Below are 26,448 nucleotides of genomic sequence, written 5' to 3' on the forward strand. Positions count from 1 at the left end.
TTCCCATGGGGCAACAGGGTCAGAGCTGATTTGCATATCGCCAATGTCTAACCCAGGGTGGTGTGGAGTGCAAAAAAACGATGGATTTGGGCCCAGATCTTTTGACTGGGGGAGTGTGTGACATTGATCCACATTCAGTCCATCACTTGTTGTTTTTGCAATTGCCGCCCTAAGTGCGCTGGGGATGCCCAGACGTGGGTCCCAGGCACTCCACACCACTTGGAGGCAAGCTAGCCGGGCTGATGAGAGGTGTTACCTCGAAACCCGTCCGGTCCTCGGATGCTTGATTCCGTTCTGGGAAGGACATGGCTTTTGTAGTTCGGACTGGACTGTTCCCATGGGGCAACAGGGTCAGAGCTGATTTGCATATCGCCATTGTCTAACCCAGGGTGGTGTGGAGTACAAAAAAACGATGGATTTGGGCCCAGATCTTTTGACTGGGGGAGTGTGTGACATTGATCCACATTCAGTCCATCACTTGTTGTTTTTGCAATTGCCGCCCTAAGTGCGCTGGGGATGCCCAGACGTGGGTCCCAGGCACTCCACACCACTTGGAGTCAAGGTAGCCGGGCTGATGAGAGGTGTTACCTCGAAACTGGTCCGGTCCTCGGATGCTTGATTCCGTTCTGGGAAGGACATGGCTTTTGTAGTTCGGACTGGACTGTTCCCATGGGGCAACAGGGTCAGAGCTGATTTGCATATCGCCATTGTCTAACCCAGGGTGGTGTGGAGTGCAAAAAAACGATGGATTTGGGCCCAGATCTTTTGACTGGGGGAGTGTGTGATATTGATCCACATTCAGTGCATCACTTGTTGTTTTTGCAATTGCCGCCCTAAGTGCGCTGGGGATGCCCAGACGTGGGTCCCAGGCACTCCACACCACTTGGAGTCAAGCTAGCCGGGCTGATGAGAGGTGTTACCTCGAAACCGGTCCGGTCCTCGGATGCTTGATTCCGTTCTGGGAAGGACATGGCTTTTGTAGTTCGGACTGGACTGTTCCCATGGGGCAACAGGGTCAGAGCTGATTTGCATATCGCCATTGTCTAACCCATGGTGGTGTGGAGTGCAAAAAAACGATGGATTTGGGCCCAGATCTTTTGACTGGGGGAGTGTGTGACATTGATCCACATTCAGTCCATCACTTGTTGTTTTTGCAATTGCCGCCCTAAGTGCGCTGGGGATGCCCAGACATGGGTCCCAGCACTCCACACCACTTGGAGTCAAGCTAGCCGGGCTGATGAGAGGTGTTACCTCGAAACCGGTCCGGTCCTCGGATGCTTGATTCCGTTCTGGGAAGGACATGGCTTTTGTAGTTCGGACTGGACTGTTCCCATGGGGCAACAGGGTCAGAGCTGATTTGCATATCGCCATTGTCTAACCCAGGGTGGTGTGGAGTGCAAAAAAACGATGGATTTGGGCCCAGATCTTTTGACGGGGGGAGTGTGTGACATTGATCCACATTCAATCCATCACTTGTTGTTTTTGCAATTGCCGCCCTAAGTGCGCTGGGGATGCCCAGACGTGGGTCCCAGGCACTCCACACCACTTGGAGTCAAGCTAGCCGGGCTGATGAGAGGTGTTACCTCGAAACCGGTCCGGTCCTCGGATGCTTGATTCCGTTCTGGGAAGGACATTGCTTTTGTAGTTCGGACTGAACTGTTCCCATGGGGCAACAGGGTCAGAGCTGATTTGCATATCGCCATTGTCTAACCCAGGGTGGTGTGGAGTGCAAAAAAACGATGGATTTGGGCCCAGATCTTTTGACTGGGGGAGTGTGTGACATTGATCCACATTCAGTCCATCACTTGTTGTTTTTGCCTTTCCAAATAGACAGCATAAAACTGAACTGATTTTAATCTGATAAAAATGATCAAACTCCAACCCACATGCCTTTATAATTGGTTTGGAGTAGTCCAAAACACCAGCAGGTAGTTGATACGTCAGCTCCAATTAACAGATATAACTCATTTTGAAGCTGGTGGCCTGACATCAGTTCCGGATTTTTTTTGTTTTGTTCAGCTTCATAGTCTGCTGAACTAGTCGCCATTTTAACACAGCACCTGGGTCTGAGGCGTGGGCAGTGATGGCTGGTAATTCAGACAGGGAGGTGTGCAGGCCACACGTATACACACACTCATGCCCAAATATTCACACATGCACAAAACCATTTACAACACTCACAAACAATTTATGCTTTTATACCTACACGCATGCACACATAAAACATTGAAAAACATGAAATGTACTTGTCCTGCTGTTCCTGGAGTGGAAACCCTCGGAGGTCCAAGGTCAGCCAATGAGTGAAGTTAGTAGTCCCTCAATCATCACAGAGGGGGATGGGATCAATGTGACTGCAAACCCCAACCCACTATGTGATGAGGGGTCACTGATTGACACTTAGCCCTGGGCACTTCAGAGTCTAATAGTAAAGGGCCTAGGCCCGAGGCTATCAGTGACTCTCCCCTTTGTCATGAGGGGGAGGTTCTGAAGGCACTATTGCCACTCTGAGAAGGCAACACCGTCAGGGTTGTGAAATCCTCAGCCTGGCTAAGTTCAGCTCAGGCAGCCAGGAGTATGTGCATTTAGTGCATATCTAGCTCCTGGCTACCTGACCTAAATAAGAAGAGTGTCTGTCATGTCAACCTTTGCTCAGTCTGACAGACACTCTCCTTCTTTAAAAAAGTTGAGGGGGCAAGACCTCTTCACCCATATGGACGGGCTCGGAATTAGGGTGACCAACTATCCGTAAATTTCACGGACAGTCCATAATTTCGGCCGTCTGTCCGTTGTCCGTGAAGGAATCTTTAACGGACGCCATTTGTCCGTCATTTTAACAGGGCACCGGTTGCTCCACCCTAAAGCCGGCACAGCTTGCACCCACCTCTTTTCTTCACTCCGATGCTGCACCAAAGCTCCTCAGATGCCCCGCAGCATTGGAGAGGCACAGCGGGATGGCTACCCTCACACCTCCAGCCCTTGATGACCTGTTAAGAGGTGCTTCGAAGGTGACTGAGAGGGAGGGGCTCCGGTTCAGGAGCAGGGACATCTATTCACATGCAAACAGCCCTGAAGGTGTCATGTCTCTGCTATTTAGAGGGGGGCTCACACATTCCATTTCTACCCAGGGCCCCAAACATCCGAGACTCGGCCAAATTACACCCCTGATTACACCGAGGCAGCACGTGGTTCTCTTCACAGAGCTTAATTACTGTCACTAAATTGTAAGCAAATCTCGGTTCTTCAAACATGCAGTCTATAATGTAAGAAAATAAAGAAATGGCACAATCGCACCCACAATTAACAAAGTATGGAGGACAATCAGTTCAATCAGTTCTCTTAGAGTATCTCCTGTAAGTACTGTACATCACAGTGGGGGATGGCATTTTGGACAGAGAGCCTGTCTTCTCGTTGTCTTGTGCAGGAGAGGAGCCCAAGATGATACTAAAATACTGCATGCCCACCCCTGTGTTGCCTCTCCTGTGATCGCTCCTGCCCTCCCCTCAGTGATGGCACTTGTCTCCCCATGTGGTGGCTCCAGTCCACCCCATGCCTGGGATGGCTCCTGTCCCCCCATGCTGTGGCTCCAGTCCACCCCCACCTGTGGTGGCTCTTGTCCCCCCCTGTGGTGGATCCTGTCTCCTCCCTGGGTGGCTTCCGTCCCAGTCCTTGAACGGCCCCTGCAGCGAGGGTGAAGTTCTTGATGGGCCTCTTCTCAAAAGGGCTCAGCTCAAAATTAATATGGAAAGGTCGGCGAGTAAATAAGTGAAGGGATGGGTGAATGGCTGGATGAATTAGTGAAAGGGTGAATGGATGAATGAAATATTGAATAAATGGCTAATGAGGGAGGATGGATGGATTGATGAGTGAGGGGAAGGATGGAGAGAAAATGTAAATAGCTGGATGTATGGGTGGAAGGGTAGCTGGATGATTGATGAGGGGAAAGATGGATGAGGGGAAGGATGATGGATGAGGAGAAGGATGGATGGATGGATGGAGTAGATGGATGGAGGGGAAGGATAGATGGATGGATGGATGAGGGGAAGGATAAATGGATGGGATGGATGGATGGGTGAGGGGAAGGATGGATGGATGGATGGAGTGGATGGATGGAGGGGAAGGATGGATGGATCAGGAGATTGATGGATGGATGGATGAGGGGAAGGATAAATGGATGGGATGGATGGATGGGTGAGGGGAAGGATGGATGATGGATGAAAGGAAGGATGGATGAGGGGAAGGATGGATGGATGAGGGGAAGAATGGATGGATGAGGGGAAGAATGGATGGATGAGGGGATGGATGGATGAGGGGATGGATGGATGAGGGGAAGGATGGATGGATGAGGGGAAGGATGGATGGGTGAGGAGATGGGTGAGGGGATGGATGGATGGATGAGGGGATGGATGGATGGATGAGGGGATGGATAGAGGGGAAGGATGGATGGATGGGTGGGTGAAAGGATGGATGGATGATGAGGGGAAGGATGGATGATGAGGGAAGGATGGATGGATGGATGATGAGGGTATGGATGCATGGATGTTGAGGGGGTGGGTGAAAGGATGGATGATGAGGGGAAGGGTGGATGGATGGATGATGAGGGGAAGGGTGGATGGATGGATGATGAGGGGGTGCGTGAAAGGATGGATGGATGGATGATTAGGGAATGGATGGATGATGAGGGGGTGGGTAAAAGGATGGATGGATGATGAGGGGAAGGATGGATGGATGATGAGTGGGTGGGTAGAAGGATGGATGGATGGATGATGAGGGAAAAGGATGGATGGATGATGAGGGGAAGGATGGATGATGAGGGGACGGATGGATGGATGGATGGATGATGGGTATGTGAAAGGATGGGTGGATGGAGAGTCGGTGGGTGAAAGGATGGATGGATGATGAGTGGGTGGGTGAAAGGATGGATGGATGGATGAGTGGGTGGGTGAAAGGATGAATGGGTGGATGAGTGGGTGGGTGGATAGTGGGTGGGTGAAAGGATGGATCAGTGGATTGGATGGTGGGAGGGTGAAAGGATGGATGAGTGGGTGGGTGGATGGTGGGTGGGTGGATGGTTGGGTGGATGATGGGTGGGTAGGTGGATGAGTGAAATGATGGATGGATTGATGGATTGATAAGTGCAAGGGTGAATGAATGGACATATGAGTGAAAGGGTGGATGTAAGGATGGATGAGTGAGTGAAAGGGAGGGTAGATGGACAAAGTCAAGTCAAGTCAAGTCAAAGATTTATATAGCGCGCTACATACCCGGAGGGTCTCAAGGCGCTTGAAGAAGGGTGGGGAATTACTTGTCGAATATCCAAGTTTTAAGTTGCTTTCTGAATGCTAGGTGGTTCTGAGTGAGACGAAGGTGAGTGGGGAGTGAGTTCCAGGTTTTAGCTGCGAGGTAGGAGAAGGATCTACCTCCCATGGTGGTTTTATTGATGCGAGGTATGGTAGCAAGCGCTTGGTTGGAGGATCGTAGTTGGCGGGAGGGGGTGTAGAAGGAAAGTCGTGTGTTGAGGCATTCGGGTCCAAGTTCGTAAAGTGCTTTGTGTGCGTGGGTTAGGAGGCGGAAAGTAATCCTCTTATTGACGGGGAGCCAGTGGAGGTTTTTCAGGTGATTAGAGATGTGGTCTTTACGTGGGATGTCTAGTATGAGTCTGGCTGATGCGTTCTGGATGCGTTGGAGTTTTTTCTGGAGTTTTGCAGTGATACCGGCGTATAGGGTGTTACCGTAGTCCAGGCGGCTGGTGACCAGTGCATGGGTGACCGTTTTTCTGGTTTCGGTGGGGATCCAGCGAAATGTTTTTTTGAGCATGCGAAGAATGTTGAAGCAAGATGATGAAACAGCGTTGACTTGTCTGTTCATCGAGAGTGAGGAGTCCAAGATGACGCCCAGGTTCCGTGCGTGGTCCGTCGGGATGGGTGCTTTTCCAAGGGCCTCTGGCCACCAAGAGTCATCCCAGGCGGAGGGGGAGGTACCTAAGATAAGGACTTCTGTTTTGTCTGAGTTAAGTTTCAGACAGCTGTGCTTCATCCACTCGGCTACATCTTTCATTCCTTCATGTAGGTTGGTTTTGGCGGTGTTAGGGTCTTTGGTGAGTGATAGGATCAGTTGAGTGTCATCAGCGTAGGAGATGATGTTGAGGTTGTGTTGGCGTGCGATGGCCGCGAGGGGGCTCATGTATACGTTGAAGAGGGTGGGACTGAGTGAGGACCCTTGTGGTACGCCGCAGATGACTTCAGTGGCCTCTGAGTGGAATGGTGGGAGGCGGACTCTCTGGGTTCTTCCGGTGAGGAACGAGGTGATCCATTCCAGTGCTATTCCTTGGATTCCGATGTTTCTGAGGCGCTGTAGAAGCGTGCTATGGCAGACTGTGTCGAAGGCTGCGGAGAGGTCGAGGAGGATGAGGGCGACTGTGTCTCCATTGTCCAGTAGAGTTCGAATGTCGTCTGTTGCTGTGATGAGTGCGGTTTCAGTGCTGTGTTTGGCTCGGAAGCCGGACTGTGAGGAGTCGAGGGATTTGTTGGTTTCGAGGAAGGAGGCGAGCTGGTTGTTGACAGCTTTCTCGATGACTTTGGCTGGGAATGGGAGGAGCGAGATGGGGCGGTAGTTTTTGAGTTCGGTGGGGTCAGCTGTGGGTTTTTTCAGAAGAGCGCTGAGTTCGGCGTGTTTCCAGCTTTCTGGGAAGGTGCCGGATTTGAGGGAGCAGTTGATGACGTCTCAGAGGTGTGGTGCTATGATGGAGTCTGCTTTGTTGAAGATGTGGTGAGGGCAAGGGTCTGAGGGGGATCCTGAATGGATGGAGTTCATCAGGCGAATGGTGTCCTCAGTGGAGATTGGGTTCCAGTCATTAAGGATGTTCAAGGGGGGTGAAGGTCCTGCAGAAGGTTGGGTGGGTTGGTCTCCGGGTCGGTTGTCGAAGCTGTTGTGGATGTCTGCGATTTTGTTGTGGAAGAACGAAGCTAGGGAGTCGCAGAGGGCTTGAGAGGGGGTGATGTCGTTGGAGTTGGCGGAGGGGTTGGTAAATTCTTTGACGATGTTGAATAGTTCCTTGCTGTTGTGGGCGTTGTTGTCTAGTCGGTCTTTGAATGCGGCTTTCTTGGCAGATCGGATAAGTTGGTGGTGTATGCGGGTGGCGTTTTTGAAGGCGTCCCTGGTGCTGGTGTTTGGGTCTTTTTTCCAGGCCTTCTCGAGGGAGCGACAGAGTTTCTTTGATGTCTTAAGATCATTGTTGAACCAGGAGGCGTTTTTGCTGCCTAGTTTGGTTTGACGTTTTTTCAGCGGTGCTAGGATGTCGGCGCTGTTGGATAGCCATTGGGTGAGGTTAATTGCTGCTTGGTCGGGGTTTGAGGAGTGGGCAGGGGGGTTTTGAAGAAGCGATGAGGAGATCTGGTCGATGGTGATTTTGTTCCAGTTTCTTCGCAGAGTAGGTTGATGAAGGTTGTGAGTTGTGGTCTTATTGTAGGTAAAGTGTACGCAGCTGTGGTCCGTCCAATGGAGAATAGTGGAGTGACTGAAGGAGACATGTTTGCTGGAGGTGAAGATAGGGTCGAGTGTGTGACCTGCGATGTGGGTGGGCGTAGTGACAAGTTGTTTGAGTCCGAGGTTGGCGAGATTGTCCAGAAGGGAGGTGGCGTTGCTGTCATTGCTCTTTTCCAGGTGAAAGTTGAGGTCTCCCAGTAGAATGTATTCCTCGGAGGGGAGGGCGTGTGGGGTGATAAAGTCAGTGATAACGTCGCTGAATTGTGCGCGGGGTCCTGGAGGTCGGTAGAGGAGTGTGCCTCTGAGTGTGGTCTTGGGGTCGGTGTGGATCTGGAAGTGAAGGTGTTTGGCGCTGGCAAGGTTGACGTCTGAGCTGGTTGAGATGCGGATGGAGTTCTTATGGACGATAGCGATGCCTCCTCTTGTTTGGTCGGTGCGGTCCTTACGGATGATCTTGTAGCCTTCCGGGATGGCAATGGTGATGTCTGGGGCTGATGAGGCGTTCATCCATGTTTCTGTTAGGAAGGCGACGTCGGGAGAAATGGTGTCTAGTAGGTTCCAGAGGTCGATGGCGTGTCTGTGGACTGAGCGGGTGTTGAGTAGGATGCATTTTAGGTGATTGGAGTCAGATATCTGTTGTGCGATCGTGGATGAGGAGTTTATCTTGGTGCCGTCGAACTTGCAGGAGTAGCATGTGAAGGGTCCATGGGTGTGTCCAGGAGCGGCTTGGGTGCAGTTGGGGAGTCGGCCTGGGTTAAGGGCTAGGTGGGTGGAAGCGTCGTATGTAATGCGGGAGGGCTGGGCATGGCATGGACCAGGGGGTCTGGCGCTGGGCGGCCTTGGCGCGGACGGGCGCAGACGGGCTTACCTTTGGCGCACCTTCGGCGCGGCCGCAGCGCGTGGACGCTGCGCGTACGTCCATTCGTCATAAATGGAGTGTGGAGGGGGTGGGGCGAGGGGTGTGTCAGCAGGGAGGCGGGAGCGGGGTGGAGAGGCGGTGCTGGGAGGCAACAACAATCAACAAAATGGCAGCGATCCCAAAGCCAAGCAGGACGAGGCTGGGATATTAAAATTTGGACAGAGAGGAAGCGTCGCAATAGCCAGCAAAAACAATTTAAACAGTCACAGGCAGCAATGCACAGACAGACTCAAATGCAGATAATTAGTGCGCCGCTCAGCGTCTACAATTGCGCTACGATGCTATGCTAACGAGGCACAAATGAATGAATTAATGCAGGGGTCAATGCGAGCAAAGGGCAGTGCTTTAAAAATCTTTTTTCAGTCTGGCAATGTGGCGATACGATACCAGCATGGGAGCAAGGGAGCAACCGCTTCTGAAGAGGTTCAGGACGGTCACAGTGCTAGTGGCCGAGGGAAGAGGCTATCCTTTCTGTGGGAGGGGTGTGTCAGCAGGGAGGCGGGAGCGGGGTGGAGAGGCGGTGCTGGGAGGCAAAAACAATCAACAAAATGGCAGCGATCCCAAAGCCAAGCAGGACGAGGCTGGGATATTAAAATTTGGACAGAGAGGAAGCGTCGCAATAGCCAGCAAAAACAATTTAAACAGTCACAGGCAGCAATGCACAGACAGATTCAAATACAGATAATTAGTGCGCCGCTCAGCGTCTACAATCGCGCTACGATGCTATGCTAACGAGGCACAAATGAATGAATTAATGCAGGGGTCAATGCGAGCAAAGGGCAGTGCTTTAAAAATCTTTTTTTTCAGTCTGGCAATGTGGCGATACGGGGATGAATAGATGTGTGAAGGAGTGAAATGATAGATGGATGAGTGATAGGATCAATGGATGGATTCATGAGTGGATGAGTAGATGGATGGATGGATGGATGGATGGGTGGGTGGATGGATGGATGGATGGAAGGAAGGATGGCTAAGTGAAAGGGTCGATGGAGAGAGAAAGGGAGGATGGATGGATGACTAAAATAGTGGATGGGTGGAAGGATTAGTAAGTGAAAGGATGGCTGGATTGGTGAAAGGGTAAATGGCTGAATGGATGAGTGAATGGATGGATGGGATGAAGAGTGGATGGATAAGTGTACAGATGGATAGGGTGAAATGGTGGATGGATGGATGGATGGATAATGGAGATGAGTGAAAGGATGGATGAGGGGATGGATGAAGAGATGGATGAGTGAAATGATAGATGGAGGGATACATGATGGATAGGTTTGCAAACGGTTGAATATGTTTGGAAATGGCTGGGCTTACTTATATACTATTGCGCGACCTCTGATGTGTCTGTAAAACGTACCTATTGTCCTGAAGTTTTGTCCTGAATTTTGACCTCCTGTCCTGAATTCGTGTCCTGAATTTTGACCCTTTGTCCTGAATTTTTACACTCACCGTCCTGAATTTGCACCAATGCCAGTTGGTCACCCTACTCGGAATAGGCAGCAGAAGGAGCAGATTTAAGCTCATCAATGAGCAGAAATTCCATTCATGCCGTGTTTGTATAGATGTGGCTCACTCTAGCTGCTGAACATTAATTACCGTCCGGTGTTTGTGTCCAGGAAATTTTCAAGCATGTATTTTCTTCAGGGAGAGAGCATTTCACAATAATAACAACAATTATTCCACATTTGTAAAGCGTGAACAATCACCCTTAAGGGTCTCCAGGCACTGAGGGCTGTCGGAAAGATTAAGCTAGCTATTGCCCAGAGGTGCTGAGCAGGCGCATAACACCCATTGGACTCACCAGGCTTCAGGCCCTCCCCTCCACTCCCCCTCTAGTGTGTGGCGCCCGGGATGAGACAGATCCCGGGCACACACACAGCCGCACCCGAACGTTTCGCTGGTCTTTAAAAGACCATTTGAATGTTAATTAGGTGTTGCTGTTGTTTCACCCCTTGGTGGAGGCCCTGCAGCTCCAGTCTGCCTAAAGTTTCAGCCCCCCCGAAATTTGGCTCTAGTTGTGCCTCTGGTGCTGAGCTAATCTGCAGCCAGCGCCAGGGATCGAACAGTGATGCCTAGATTCCAGCATCAGTCGCCCTGGCCGTGGCACCACACCCCTCCCCATCAAGTGAGCACCTTTGTAACCAGTATTCTCAGTTGAATGAACAGGTCCACATTTTTAAGCAAACAAATGGACATGAATTATTTAATAAAAAGGGTGCCTTGGAACATTCCTGCGAAGGGAATAAGCTTAACTGATTTAAACAACAGAATCTTGTCTGTGAAAATGTGTAAAATCCAAACTGTAATTAGAGTGGTTCATGCTATTTTCTGTTAACAGACACATTAATTAAAATATCCAGTTTAAGTCTCTTAGCATGTATCGTGGCTAAACAAAAAATGAATTGAAACTTCACACAAGGTAGTGGCATTCTAGGGCAGCACAAAATGTTCTTTTCTGTGATCTGGCAAGAACAGCTTACGTTCAAAGCATTTCTTCTGCCTGCAGACAGTACTGTCCACGCCACGGTGTCGGCTAAGTACTTTGATCCCATTATACCTAATAAGCGACTCCTGTGACCTAGCGAAGATTCGTCTTTCACACTATACGTGGGCATGTCTTTGAAAGCTGAAACATTGTGTCAGTCAGGGAGACAAAAAGTATTTTATGAAATAATCAAGATATACCCTGTTTAATATAGCCATAACAATTAAACAATAATGGCCTAATGCAGGGGAATTTCTAGTAGTCATTGGCGGAATTCGGTACTTTACCACAACCTTGTAGAACATTGCATAAGTATTTTTAACATGATGATACAGTCCATTATGGAAGTGATGATCTCAATCTTGTCTTTGGTCATTTTACAAATAATGAGAGGCACCCCCCACGCTTAGGGGTGGGGTGCCTTTAGTGGCATTCTCATGCGTGAGGCAAGCTGGATTGTATTAAGGATGGTGCAGGGGATAGAGGAAGGGTTCTTTAGGTACTGTGAGGATGCAGGGAGGCACCCAGCGTGACATTAAGGAGCACAGGCTACCCCTCCAGGAAAAAAGGGGTAAAAACTCTGAACACGAGAGGGAAGCCCTCTTTAAGTTCAGAATTTTTTTTATTGAAAGAATATGACATAAGCTTACAAAGTAAGACAAAGAAAATAACAAGCAAAAGTATACATCAAGATAATTAAAGGTATTAATATAAGCTACAAAAAGAAACATCAAAAATTGAGAATAAATATAAGCAAAATTGGCAACTGGTATGAAATAAGGTAATAAAAGATATACTAAATATACATTGTAATTACAAGAAAAGCGAAAATAATATTAATATGTTTAACAAAATACAGGAATTCATGGAGGTTTAGGACTTCTTGTTGTAACGGGGACAAAGGCAGAGAACTCTGAGCACTTAAATCAAAAAATAGTGTGACTGACTCCACAATTTTTTTCGCTTGGCAGCTAAAGCCAAGGGGTAGACTAAAGTCGTATCTAACCTGGGATTATAGCAAACAGCATACCACCAAGCCTGATAAGATATTTTGGTAAAATCCTTCCAATTTTTGGATATTTGCTGGAAAGCTACTGCCAACAATAAGTCAATTATTCTAACCCTGAAAGTGCAATGATCCCAGATGGGGGAAACACGGGAAGCCCTCTTTGTCCTCTCACCTCGGGTGCACAGCGGGTGCAGCCAGAAACGAGTTGCTGGTCGTCTCGCTGTTTCCCAGGTGAGGGGGCCTCATGGTGTAGTCTAGATTTTCGGAATGTGGTGTAGAGCGGCGATGGTGGCGGGAAGCATTGGGTCGCTCAGAAAGAGGGGATTTCTCAAGGAGAGGGGGAAGCGTTGAAGGCGAGGCGGATTGTGGACAGTGGAACATAAGGCGTCTTGAACAAATATCCCTTAGAGGCTGACAGACATACTGTCGCTGTTCATGTTGGTGTGCTCATGGATGCCGTGCACTGCTGTTTGCAAGGAATGGGAGATTGCACTGGTTGGTGCCCCTGTATGGCAGTAGGTTGCTTCGCTGCTATCTACTTGTGCAGAGTGCATTTGTGCGTGGCACTGTGTGCACTTCTGTGTTTATGAGAGGGGATGTTTGCTCTGGGTGGTACCTGTGCATGACGGATTCTTGTAGCCTGGGCCATGGCAGGGAGCGGTGTGGGTTTGGGGGAGCCCGTAGGTGGTTTGGGTATGTGCATTGAGATAGCATAGCCGGGGCTGCGGCGGGAGGCGGAATGGTTCTCGAAACTGCGGCAATGGTGGAGGGGGTACCCATCTGTGCATGTCTTTTTGAAAATGCAGGGGAGGATGGCGTTAAGCTGCGAAGGGTTTTCGCGATGGGCATGCTCAGTCATTTCGCTCTTGAAATATGTCCCACATGTTTATTGATGGCTCCAATTTGATTAACATACCGTTGTTGTGTAGTATCAGGGACGAAGGGGTGTTTTTGGTTGTTGGGGTTTGTTCACTTTTGACCAGCGGGGTTGCCAGTTGGCGGCTGGTGGCGGGTCCTGCGCGGATTGCTTTGTGGATAAGGTGCTTGATTTTACTGGAGTTTGGATGGTGGGCGAGCAGCAGGGAGGCCATTCCCCTGTGTGGGGTGTGCGGGCGGCTCGCAGCGCGGGTGTAGTTTTCTGAGGTATTTAGTACAAGTCAGCTGAGAGTGTACAAAACGCGCAGCGCAGCAGGGTGGCTGGTTTAGCGTTGTTGAACTTGGGTTCGGTCACCTCAGGTCAATGGACAAACTTTTAATTCAGACGGCGCATTCTTCGGGCACATGCATTCAGTCTCGCAGTATGCTACAGAGATTCCCGATGGGATGGGACACATAGTTTTCTTTTTTTTTTTTTATATATTTTTTTATTGTCTTTTTTTTACATAGACAGTATATACATAAAAAAACGAGTACATATGCTCTTTCTGACGCGTCGATCACTTCGCCTTACATCTTACATCCTAGACAATTGGGTGATCTATGCATTATTTAACTCTGTTGGGCGGTTGCTTCTCCGTCCTTTTAGGCTAAAAATTATATTCCATGTACCGGTGGACTTCTTACGTTGGCTCTTATCTTTTTCGTGAACATATAACACGCAACATGTAACACATATCCGTTGGCAGGTGGCTAAAGATTGTCGTCCTTCCGTGTTCTACAAAGCCGTGGTGTATTTGGCTAACACAGCCATGGTATATTTGGCTAAGGTGGTTTGAATGGGTCTAGTGCGCAGTCTAGCGCTGACCACATATGTCTATTGGGCTACTTCCAGGGGGTGTATTTTAGAGCTGTTTTGTCAGCGCCTCTTAGGAATGTAACCCAGTTTATTCATCCCTTAAAGGTGGCTTTGGAGGTGTTTTTCCATTTGGCTAGTATGATTTTTGTGGCGCTTGTTAGGAGGAAATCTAGAAGGTTTCTATCTGTGTTGATGTCTGTGTTGATGTGTGCTGTAATTAGGGTGCAGAAAAATCCCTTTTGAGGGTGCAGTCTAGTGTCTGGTTGGTGAATTCAAACACTTTGTCCGAGAATTTTCTGACCTTGCCACAGTAGAATATTAGATGGGCCAAATCCCCTGTTGCTTTGTTGCAGTTCCAGCACTGGTGATTCTCTCTTAGGAAGTGGGAAGGAGGTGTCCCTACGATTGTTGGGAACACACTAGTTGTTTTTGGGTACCCCTCGCACACACACAGGCCCCTTGTTGTCATGCTTCATCATTGGGGTCCTCGCACCCCTCTACGGGATGCGGCGTGCTGCGACCGACGGTTGCGTGGGAGCACTTATATTGGCTATGTGTGGTGTAGGTGAGGGAATTTGTAAGTGAGTGCTGTGGTGGGGTTTGATAGTGAGTGGAGTTTAAAAAGTGCCTGGCTCGTGAGGTTGCAAAAAAACTTTAATTTGCCCCCGGGCTGGTACTAATAAAAGGGTGAGAGAGGAGGTTTTGGCGTTACCTATGTGCGCCACCTCCTATGTGTGTGTCCTATGTGTGTGTCAACATGTTTCGGTGTAAAAACACCTTCTTCAGGACTGGGGTACACAAATCCCCTCCTTACTCACGTTTTTCTATTTCAGTCAGACTTTTTATATGCTAAAAAGTGGATTTTACAAGTGCAGGTATTGAAATGTACCTACTGAACAACCGCTATTTAGCTGACTGTTTTGTTAGGAATTTACTATACCATGAGACCGTATTAGCGTAGGGGTTACTCGTGCTTCCTTGCTACGAGTCTATGAGGAGAATCCCTCTTCGCTGCACCTTACTCCGGCTCCGTTGGTTGTAAGGCGTAAGGGGCAGCGTAGGGATTAATCAATTAACCTCCTTGTGGCACTTATAAATTGGAATTTATTGACATAACCGATACTCAGCATTTTGGCTTTGGGGTGGCTGATCTTCATAAAGTATGACGCAATAGTTGTTACCGCGAGGAAAGAGTAGCGGCCGGTTGTATATATCGTGACACTATGAATTAAGCCGCAGGAGCGGCGAACTGGCATGTCTGCATCTTTTAAGCGGAAGTATTTTACTTTAGTTTTGGGAGCAGTCTTCAACAGAAGTATTAAATTCCGGGTTAAGGACAGGAGACGCAGACAATATAGGCAGAACCACATGAGTGGGTGGGGCTGGAGCATGTACAGTTAGGTGAGATCTTGGCCCATTTAAGGTCGATACAAGCTGGTCAGGAAGGTTGGCACAGGGGTGTTTAAAACATTCCAGACGGCACCATTTGGCATACAACTCTGGTGTTACTTGCTTGGTGCAGGCAATTCTTATTAGGCTATGGTGAAACCCGGTTAAAATAACGTGGTTTGCAGTTAAACCAGTAGATTCCAGTCTGCCCTGCAGTGCCCCACAGTGGTTCACAGGCCTTGTTATGCCTGGAGGGTGAACTACCAGGGAGCTACGGGCAAAGCATTGTACTTTTGTGTGGAGGAAGGCTGCTGCTGAAGCACTAAAGGTATATGGTGAATAAACCTCTGGGAGGTACATTCTGATCAGTAGCTGTTGCTACCGGTAGCAGTCATTTCCAAAGGGTTGTCACCAAAAAAGCGGTATCACTCAATAAAACCTTCCGTATTCCACAGATCCACCCAGGGTGCAGCTACATAAAGTATGGACGCAGTGTTCAGGTAGACTGAGCAGAAGGGTCAGTGGTTACTAAATCCTAGGTAAGCAATGAATATAGCTTGAAGGCTCAAAAGGGTACATTGAGTTGTGGGGCCCCTAGGCGGGCAAGAGGGGGACCGTCCTGATGGCGGTCCTAGACCTTTTGCTCCACCCTAGGACGCCTGGAATTGAACATTCGGGACGAAATACTGGGAGTTTTGAGCAAGATGCCTGGAACAACTAACAGAACAATCTAGGGGGGTCTTCGAGGGGAGACTGGTTCCCCGGGCAGGGACGGAATTCGATGCGCTACCCTGGTTGATAAGTTTGTTGGTATTGACCATCCCTCTGAGAGACGATGGGATAAGTGGGAGGGGCCAGTAACTAAGGGAGGTTGGCCAAACCATCCTCAGAATGGTATGCTAAACTTTCCCCTTAGTAGGGAATTATTTATTGGGGGCACTTTGAACATTTAAGGGCGATTTGCCCAGTTATAGGTGCCCCGGCAGGGGAAAAGTGCGAGGTCCTGGTATTGATGTAAATGGAATGGGGGGCCTTTGCCCATCCCTCATAGTGAAGAAGGGTATGTCCTTGGTTGAGGGCTTTGGCAATGGATAAGGTAAAAGGGTCCTGCCAGTACTTTTGCATTCTGGAATTTGCTGCCCGAAGAGAAACTGGAGATAACGGTGGTATTGCTGGCACAATTTCAGACCAATGCTTCTGCCTCATATCCTGCACTCTCACAACAATTGCTTATAATTTGCGACACTTACCAAATATTCGTGAGGACACTTACAGAGGCGGTGATAAGGTACTACATTGCTAAGCTTCTACTTGGGTGCAGGGTAATTTATACATCATACGGTATATTATCATAAGTAAATATGTACTTTATACCCTTGTGTGTACATCTTGCCATGAGTCTTAACTATGTTTGGCAAGCACCACCCCCTACTTAGGGAGCAACAGGAGTCAGTGGGGGGAGCTGTATATCAAGGGAAATTGTGGCTCCCAAAAGGTTTTAGTAAAGTGCACATGGGGGTCACAAGCCTGTAATTAATAAGCTTATGAGGGCTCCCGGCAGGTGAGAGAGGGACTGAACTGCTGGTGGTTCTGGATTTTTTGAGCCACACCGAGAGGCTCGACGGACGTTCTTTGGGTGTGCACAGGGCTCCGGCACCCTGGCTAAGAGGGTGCATTATTGGGGGCTCTGGGATGGGTTATTTCCTCCATGATGGAGGGCACTGGGACTGCAGAGGGGGTCATTCAGTGGCTAACTAGTTTCTGGTTCTGAGTCGTTTACTCCAAGATGGAGAGTACTGGAAATGCAGAAGGTGGTCATACTGTTGCTGCCTTGTCTGTGGTTCAGGTCATATTAGCATGGATTCTGATGGGGATGTAGAGCATTAGAGTGGGGCTGTTACAACAGCGGCCACATTGAGTCTGTCATCAGAAACCATTAAAAGGGTGGGCGGATGGGGGTCTTTGTGTTTTGAATGCTATGTGAGAACACAGCTAGTTTAAATGACAGCCAAGGGATAGCGGTGACCTAACAGTGCCTTGGTTTTAATTCTTTCTATTCTTTTGGCTCTCATACATTGGTCCCGACGCCGCATTGCCGGGAGAAGCACAAAATAGTGGCAAATGGATATTTGTGCACTATGATTCCTTTATGCTCTGCGTGTAATAACTGGAAGCAATAATTGGATTTATATTGGTTTTGTCGCATTTTGTTGATAATACAATACCTATTTTTACAAACCTGTGTATCGTCTTTTTGTGGTGTATGCATTGTGTAACTGTTGTGCGTGTTGCACAAATACTTTAAACATTGCCTTTTGTGATAAGGCTGCCTGCTCTGTGCCAAGCTACCAGAGGGTGACCGCAGGTTATCTCAGTTTTGTATCTAGTTTACCCTGACTAGAGTGGTGGGTTATGCCTGGCTTGGCTGCATAACTTTGCCAACCAGAAACAGAAACCCAGTTTCTAACATTGGTGATCAGCGGTGAGAATAGGACTTGCATTTGTGCAATATCATACTGTAACTCAATGTTCTATACTACTTTTTCACTTTGACCATTGTGATTTTTTTCAATTTTCTCTGATTTGGCCTTTTTGATTTTTGTGCTTTAAAATGTGTACCTCTGGGGAAGTAGTCACACTACCTGCTCCTGCAGTAGGGGAGTTTGATCTGTCCCAGTTAGATTCTTATACTGTGGCTAAGATGGAGAGGTATTGCAGGGAATTTCTAGTCTCCATGAGAGGTGGAGCTTCAGAAGGATTTAAGAGTTCGGGCAGAGGCCCATATTACAGGGGAGGAGGGCCTAGAGGAGGATGAGTTAGAAATTCCAGAGGAGGACGAGGGTTTGATTTTGGAGTCTGAGAATGGCTCTAGGCCAGACTGAGCGGGGGGGGCACACTTTGCCAGGAGCAAAGCGGGTTCTCAAGGCATGGAGTACTGTCTCCTCCAGAAACCTGTCCCCAGCAGAACTTGAGGACAGGGGGTGGGAAAGAAAGTTGAAAATGGAGCTTGCAAAGCTAAAGCTGGTGAAACAGCAAACTGCAGAGGAGAAGAGAATGGCTCTGGAGGAAATGAAGCTTACACATGAGCTCAACCTCAGATGGCTGGAATATCAGAACCTTACAGTCAAAGGTCAGGTTACGCAAGGATTTGGTGCCCTGCTATGTTGTGGGGGATGAAGTTTACAAGTGGTTTGCAGTCCATGAAGTAGATTTAAGAATGCATAAGGTCCCAAGGGAGTTCTGGGGTATCAGTTTAAGGAGGCACATGCCCAGAGTGGGGAGGGACACTCTTCTTACACTAGAGATGGGGGATCAGATATGCTACACTACAGTGAAGACGATCTTGACAAGTAATTTAGGGTTGACACTTGAGAAATACAGACAGAGGTTTAGGGCTCGTCACAAGCTATCCCCAAAGAGCTTGGATGACTATTTAGACTATGCTAATAAGGCATTGAAGGGCTGGGTGAGGGGCAGCAAAGTAGATGATTATTGAGGGTTATATAATTTGATTGCAAGAGCGCACATGTTCAGTCACTGTTTTTCAAATCTACGCTAACACCTGGTTGATTGCAAGTTCTCTGATCCCAGGGAACTTGCAAAGGAGGCAGACCTCTGGGTGAGTACCAGAGTGTCTGACTAGGCATTTGGGAGCGATCCAAATGGGATTGGCTAATGTTACCCTCAACTGAGGGTGGGGGAGGTTCACAGTAAACCAAACATGTCCCATGATAGTGGAAGGGGGGGGTAAAGGGTCACATGCCCCTTCTCAGTGGAGGAATAGAGGTGGGGTTGGGCTGAGGTCCAGAGTGCCCTATTCCCTGCCCCAGAGCTTCGATTGTTCCGCTTGAACTATTCCGCTTCGATTGTTTCCTGAGGGAGCATTCTGTGGAGCCTGGTGTGCAACGGTAGACCATGCACTGATGGTAGCTTCCCAATGTCAGGCAAACTGCGGGGTAAGCTGCCACAAGTACCCAACCAGTTCTTGTTCGAGTGGAGTGGTGATGCTCATAGTACAGGCTGCGGGCAGCAGGCGGCCCGGCAGGCCTTCCTTAGCGCCGGCGGACATTGCTAGCAATGTACCAATGTTTTTTTTTAAAAGAGTGTCTTCAAACACTAAAGATGACCGCTGGATGTATTGAACCATGTGCATTCGAGCAAAGTAATGTTTTCAGTTCTGCACAACCCTGAGCGTGAAGGCAATGCATACCGCAAACTGATAGGGCCTAGAGGAATGAATACAGAACCACTGGAGGCAATGAGACACTTAACACTGCACAACGCCACATATTTACATCAATTAATATTAAGAACTCCCTGGCCCTGAGGTGATTAATTCTGAATAGCCTGGAGCACTAAAGAGCAAATACTACACTGCTCTAGGCACAGACACTATCAGTGCTGCAAAATCCCAGCTCTGACGAGTTTGTTCTCCACAATTGGTGCATTACTGGTGCAGAATTATTGATGTTGTTTCGCTACATCTTGTATAATGAGAACCACAAATCATAGGGAATGAGAGTAACGAAAGGAATCCAGTCCAAGGTGGTAAATGAAGGAATACTTCTCCGTTCCCTTAGTACCTGCAATGAATACTGTGCAATTAGGGAACTAATGTAATTCAAAGTGCAACATCTCGGGCACAGAGGGGCAGAATAGTGGAGAAATCCAGGATATGAGTGAGGTAAATGCTGCCCATTGGCATGTGCTGTGGTAATGAAATGTGCACAACCCCACAGCCCAGAAAAACTAAAAAATACTAGAAAATAAAAGGTATTACTTTATAACCACACACTATGGGTAAGAATACTTCAAATTCCAAGGCACTATGTTAATAAACACTAAACAAACCCAGGCAGCGAGGTATTGAATACTGAACAAATGTACGCACCGATAGAATGAATAATGCACAATTACAGAGACTGTACTGTGGCCTCTGATACATCGGCTGTACTGATTGTATTGAAAACTGTACAATCTAGGGTAATAAGTTTAGATGTATTGCACGGACATTTAATCTGATGTAAACATTACTTGAAACCAGCAGGTGATGAAGTCCCACTCATTGATAGGGAAACATGTTGAATAATGCCCGCACTAGGGATAGAAATACTCCACAAACCTAAGCAATGAATTATAGAATATTACACAACTGCATGGACTATGGAACAGAATCCTGTGCCTTCCCAGGGACTGAAATGAGGCTCAAGGCACAATTACAGCCTCTGACTGTACTAAGTAGTCCACATCCATAGGCAAAGAGGGCATCACACAATCCTACCATCTGAATGCCCAAAGTTGCGCTATGCACTGGTCCATAGTAATGAAATGCCAGTAAACAGGGGGCCTTGCAGTTATTATGTAGACACACAAGGTTACAGTACCACTTTGATTTATTATGAAAAGTTGGTGGGTTTTTTTCTCTAACCCAACGCCGACTGACCCGCACCCTCCACCGACCCCAGCCCCACTGCTGTGGCCCTCTGCCGCACAACACTGTAAATTTGTCCCCAGAGAGAAAGTTTGAGAGTACCCATGGAGTAGAGAGTAGAGACAGTCTGAGGAATTTAACATGCGTTGTAATGTTTATGTTCCTGGCACAGGTTTTGGGATCCCAAAGGCCAGATTTACTAATTAATGTTTCATATGTTTGGAATGTTATTGAAAAATCCCACTTATTGTAAGGTTGGATTCAACTTTACTATTTTAGAAATACCACTGTTAGAAAGTTGACATTTCTCTGCACTTACTGCTTTACATGCCTGACAGCTTGTCTCCAAGGAACATCTGAGCTGAGCTGGGATGGGTGGCAGCTACATTCGTGCATTCCCTCTAAACAACCACAGAACACTCAAATGCATCTGCATTCATCTGCATACTGATGGGTCGTCCTGGTCAGGAGGAAGGAAATGAGGAAACACTTCATTTGAATATGTAGTGTCCTGCCTCCACACAAAGGGCTGATTTAAGCCCCATAGGCAGGCTGGCAGACAGGACTGGGCTGAAAGGGAACCTGTGCACTTCATAGAATTCTTCAGAAGTCACCCCACATCAAAGACACTTTTGAGTATAAGTATGGGATCTCTGACCCCATCAAATCAGACATTTTTGGACCTGTATTCAGACATTGCTGGCTCTACATCTGCACATTGCCAGTAGGACTGCTGTGCTGCCAGGAGGGACTGTCACTCTGTTGACTGCTCTACTGTGTTGGCCTGCTACTTACTGAGTTGTAGAAGGGACTGCCACCTTTTTCCTGTGCTGCCCTCGAAAGTGCTCACCAAGGGCTTGTTTGCTTGCCCCCGTACCCCAAACTCTGAGTGCCATCAAAGACTTCGAATTCCTGCCCTGGGATTCCGCTCTACAAGGAGTCCGGCATTAATCCTGCATCTACAACTCTCCTGAGCCAGTTCACCATCTCAACTTCGAGCACTTTGCTCAGATTGAGCATCGACACCGCTACTCCGACCTAGCATTGCTGAAAGGTCGAGTGCATCACCGCAGTAATGCTTCCAGCCTCTGTTACCCCCAACACCGAGGGTGCAGAGAGAAGTCTTTGATGCGAAGTCTCGCTGGTTTGCCTAGACAACGCCAGTCAGTGTGTTAGCACCTTCCTCCCCTGTGAGGAGCTATGACACTGTGTGCTGACATCAACTAAAGCAACACGAGTGCTAGTGGCTCTAGAAAGGTACTGGGATTCCGACCTCGAACAAGAGGTCTGTATACTTGCCTGCACACTTGCAGGCCGCTTGCTTTTCTGCACATTCTAGTCCTGTCGGATCCGTGAAGACCCATCGACGAGTGCTGCCTGGGCATGACAGGTACTCGTGTGCACCGAGTGATCCCCAGTTGGGTTTGACAATGCTTTGAAACCCGCATTTGCACTACTGTAAATAATGTAATAGTAGCAACTGCATAGCATTGTGTTTCCCTTGTGCTTTGAGTTTAATAACTTGAGAAATATTTATTGGATTTATATCGTTTTGGTTTCATTTTGTTGATAATGCAATACCTTTTGTTATACATCTATGTGGAGCCTTTTTGTAGTGTATGCATTTTGTTACAGTGTGTGTGTTGCACAAATAATGTACCCATTGCCTCTCATGATAAGCCTGCCTGCTCTGTTCCAAGCTACCAGAAGGTGAGCACAGGTCATCTCAGTAGTGTATATAGCTTACCCTGACAAGAGTGCTGGGATCTGCTTGGCTCTGGTGTATACCTTAGACAACCAGAAGCCTAATTTCTAACAGACTCGCTTGTATTCCCCTTTGCAGATCTCAGAGAATTATTTTCTGGTCTAAAAAACTATGGAGGCCCATCAAGAGTCCCGGTGGATGCTTGTGTTTTCTGCCTAGAGTGTGCTTGCTCTGCCTGCGAGATGGCTCTGTTTATCTCTAGTGTCAGTTTTAGAAATTGCAGGACTTCACTAAAATCTAGAAGCTGCAGTTCTTCCCTGTTCTGTTTACAACTTATGTGCTTACATTTGGCATTATATTCATCTGCATTGATTGGCTAGCAAAGACAATCCAGAGTTTTTAGCATAAGAAAACATTGTTTATTTTTTTAATGAAATTAAAATCTAGATCCATAGATGCAACAGATGCTGACCAACAATGTTAGAACTGTGGTTCTCTAGTTGGCAAAGGCATGCATCTTTGACCAAATAGGGACCCTTGCTTCTAAGTCAGGGAAAGTGGATTACACTACTGGATGACCCCTGCTCACCCCTTTGGTAGCTTGGCACGAGCAGACAGGCTTATCTCAGAGTCAGTATGTTAAGCATGTGTGAGTATACACAACAATACAGTGAAAACACTACAGATGGACATCACACAGGTTTTATAAAAATAAGTATTCTTTATATAGACTTAACACAAGACCACAAACAACAAAAATCCACAATACTGTACTTACAAGTTGGCTTAAAGATGGTAGAAGTTACTTAGTTCAAGTTGGTGATAAATGCAACACAGTTCTCACAAAAGTACCTGGATGCGTAACGCAAAACAAACAAAAGGCTTGCAGAGTGGTAGATGCGTCTGTTCCGTGCTTCGAGGGAGATGATGCGTCGCGCCTCAATGCTTGCGCAAAGTAGGAATGCGTCTTGATCCTTACCGGAGCGGAGGTGATGCGTAGATTCTCGTCCTGCGATGCGCATGATGGCGCCTCGATGCGATACGATGATCCAGTGCAATGCGATAAGATGGCGCCCTTCATGAGACAACGTGAAGACGATGCGTGCACGCCCGACGGCAGCGCGGCGAACTCTGTAGCTTTGGAGCCGTGACAGGCCCTGCGATACGCTTCTCCGGCGAGGCGACGGCGACCTTGTGGTGGTGACACGCTTCTCCGGTGATGCGTCGGGTAACAGTAATCATTTTTTGATGAAATTATATTTTATTTTGCAAACATATCGATACAACCATATTCCATCTCCGTAGCAGTGGGATGACTGAGAGATATTTTTTTAATATACAATTATTTTAAGACGTTTAGATCATTTAATAGTTCTATGAAGATGATATGGTGTATTTATCTGACTTTGCCCTATTTTGTTACAGAGTTATCACTGAGTTGGTTCAGGATGTAAACTGTGTCCTTAAGGACTCAGAGGGGAAGGAAGAATTGCTTTGGTTTAGAATGGGAAGTTTTAAGATACCTGATGGCTGCTCAGAGACACTCCAGATGATTCCAATGGGCTTCCCAAATGCTCATTATCAGCTTCTCACCAGTTTTGAAACATTAATAATCATTATTGGCACCTTCCCCTCTTTCCAAGTAGCTACACATATTAACTATGTAAGCTCCAAGAGTTGCTGTAGGTGACTGCTTAGTTTTAACTTCACGGGGTATGCAACAAAAGCTATGTCTCAGTACTACAAAGGAACGACTGTCACTTTGGACAGTATTTGCTACTTGCATAATACCAAATAGAGCAGAGACATTTAACTTCACTACCTAAGTAAGCGATTTTTCATAAGTTCAAAAAGTGAAAAAACAAGGTTTGGAAAAGACTTTAAAATTGTGACACCTTTTTTGCATATAAATCACTTTACATATTCAAAAATGTTTTTACTAGTTGGTACGGATAAACCCTGATTCGTGCTGAACATTTTTAAAGGATGTGTTAGACCCAGCATCATTGGCGTGAGTCTCCCTTCCATTTTTTACTGAATGCCGCCTGTGTTTTTGATACGTTTTGCTGGTTAGATGCTTTAGGCACTGTTCCACTGCTATTCAGTGCCACAGTGCAAGTGCTCCCTATGTTAAATTTAGGTATTTATTTGTGACTCCATGACTGGGTTATTTGATTTACTTGTCAGACCCTAGTACAGTGCACCATGTGTGCCCAGGGCTTGTAAATCAAATGCTGCTGGTGGGCTTGCAGCACTGGTTGTGCCACCCACAGAAGAAGCTTGTAAAATGTGTCTCAGTCCTGCCATTGCAAGGCCTGGGCGCAGTCTGTGACTGCCATGTCGACTTGGCAAGTGCACCCACTTGTCAGTCCCTAAACCTTCCCTTTTCTTCTTATCAGACACCCCTAAGGTAGGCCCACGGGCAGGGTGTATTGTAAGTATAAGGTAGGACATGCCCTGGTGTGTGTGGCATGTCCCAATAGTGAATTACACCCATTTTTGTTTTTCACTATTGCAAGGCTACCTGCTCCCCATAGGCCAGAATTGGCAGTTTGATTATTACATCTTATAATCCTAACTAACTCAGGGAACATAGTAGAAATTTGAATTTGGTGTGGCTGAACTCAGAATGATGAAATACATTTTTTAGCAAAGTTGGTTTGAACATTCTGTGTTTGAAAATACAATTTTTAGAAAGCAGGTATTTTCTTGCCTAGCTATCCAAGCCTGCCTCTGCTAGGTTGTGTATTCCTTGTCTGGAGTTTGAGTGACAGGCGCTGGGGGATTCCAGAAGAGAGGGTGAGTCAGCACAGGGCTGAATAGAGAGATCTGCATACAGATGGGAGGGAGGAGTTGCACATGGGACCTGAATAGGACTGTGCCTTCCCTCCACAATGCTGGCTCCACCTCCTGTGGTGTGTCTGATTTCCCTGGCCTACACTGTGGAAAGAAAGAAGGAGTCTTGTCAACAAAGTGCTCCAGGACTGACCTGAACTGGTTTGGACTAGGCAGAGGCCTCTCTGCCTTCAGAGAACAAAGAGAAAAGTAGTATAAATATGGGACCCAGACATCGAGATTTTAGATCACTTCTGGGAACAAGACGCACCTTTTGCCAAGGAGAAGAACCAAGGAAGCTGCAGGAGTTTGGACTGCTCCTCTGCCAGTGTGCTGTTTGCCGGGTTGGCCTGCAGTGGTTTCTTTGTTGCCAAGGAAAGGAGAAGGAACTTTCAAAGAACTTTCATCATCTTACAGAATATTACTCCAAGGGCTTGAACTTGTGCTTGCCTCCTGCTGAAGTCTCAGGGACAAAAGACTTCACCTCCAGCTCCCCTCAGAGTTTCCTTGCTGGGAATTCTGTCTACAAAAAGCCTGCATGTCGCTGGGAGCTGGAAGCGCGACGCATCAAGAGAAGCATGTGCGAGCTGTTGCTGTCGCATCACCGGAGAAGCGTGTCGCCGCCGCAGAGTTCGCCGCCGCATCACCAGAAAAGCGTGCCTTCATCAAAGCTGTTACCCGACGCATCACCGGAGAAGCGTGTCACCACCGCATGGTTGCCGTCGCATCGCTGGATAAGCGTATCGCAGGGCCTGTCACGGCTCCAAAGCTACAGAGTTCGCCACGCGGCCGTCGGGCGTGCACTCATCATCTTCACATTGTCTCATCAAGGGCGCCATCCTATCGCATCGCACTGGATCGTCGTATCACATTGAGGCGCCATCATGCGCATCACCACCGGGCCTCAGGACGAGATCTACGCATCACCTCCACTCCAGTAAGGATCAAGATGCATCCCCTACTTTGCGCAAGCATTGAGGCATGACGCATCATCTCCCCCGAAGCACGGAACAGACGCATCTCCCACTCTGCGAGCCTTTTGTTTGTTTTGCGTTACGCATCCAGGTACTTTTGTGAGAACTGTGTTGCATTTATCACCAATCTGAACTAAGTAACTTCTACCATCTTTAAGCCAATTTGTAAGTACAGTATTGTGGATTTTTGTTGTTTGTGGTCTTGTGTTAAGTCTATATAAAGAATACTTATTTTTATAAAACCTGTGTGATGTCCATCTGTAGTGTTTTCACTGTATTGCAGTGTATACTCACAAATGCAGTAGTGTAATCCCCTTTCCCTGACTTAGAAGCAAAGGTCCCTATTTGGTCAAAGTTGTATGCCTTTGCCAACTAGAGACCCCCAGTTCTAACATTGGTGGTCAGCATCTGTTGCATCTATGGATCTAGATTTTAAGGAAGAGAGGTTGGAAACCAACACTTTGAAACAGCTCAAGCATCTCTACAATAA

This window comes from Lissotriton vulgaris, chromosome 5 (genome assembly GCF_964263255.1).
Source record: "Lissotriton vulgaris chromosome 5, aLisVul1.2, whole genome shotgun sequence".
Classification (NCBI taxonomy): Eukaryota; Metazoa; Chordata; class Amphibia; order Caudata; family Salamandridae; genus Lissotriton; species Lissotriton vulgaris.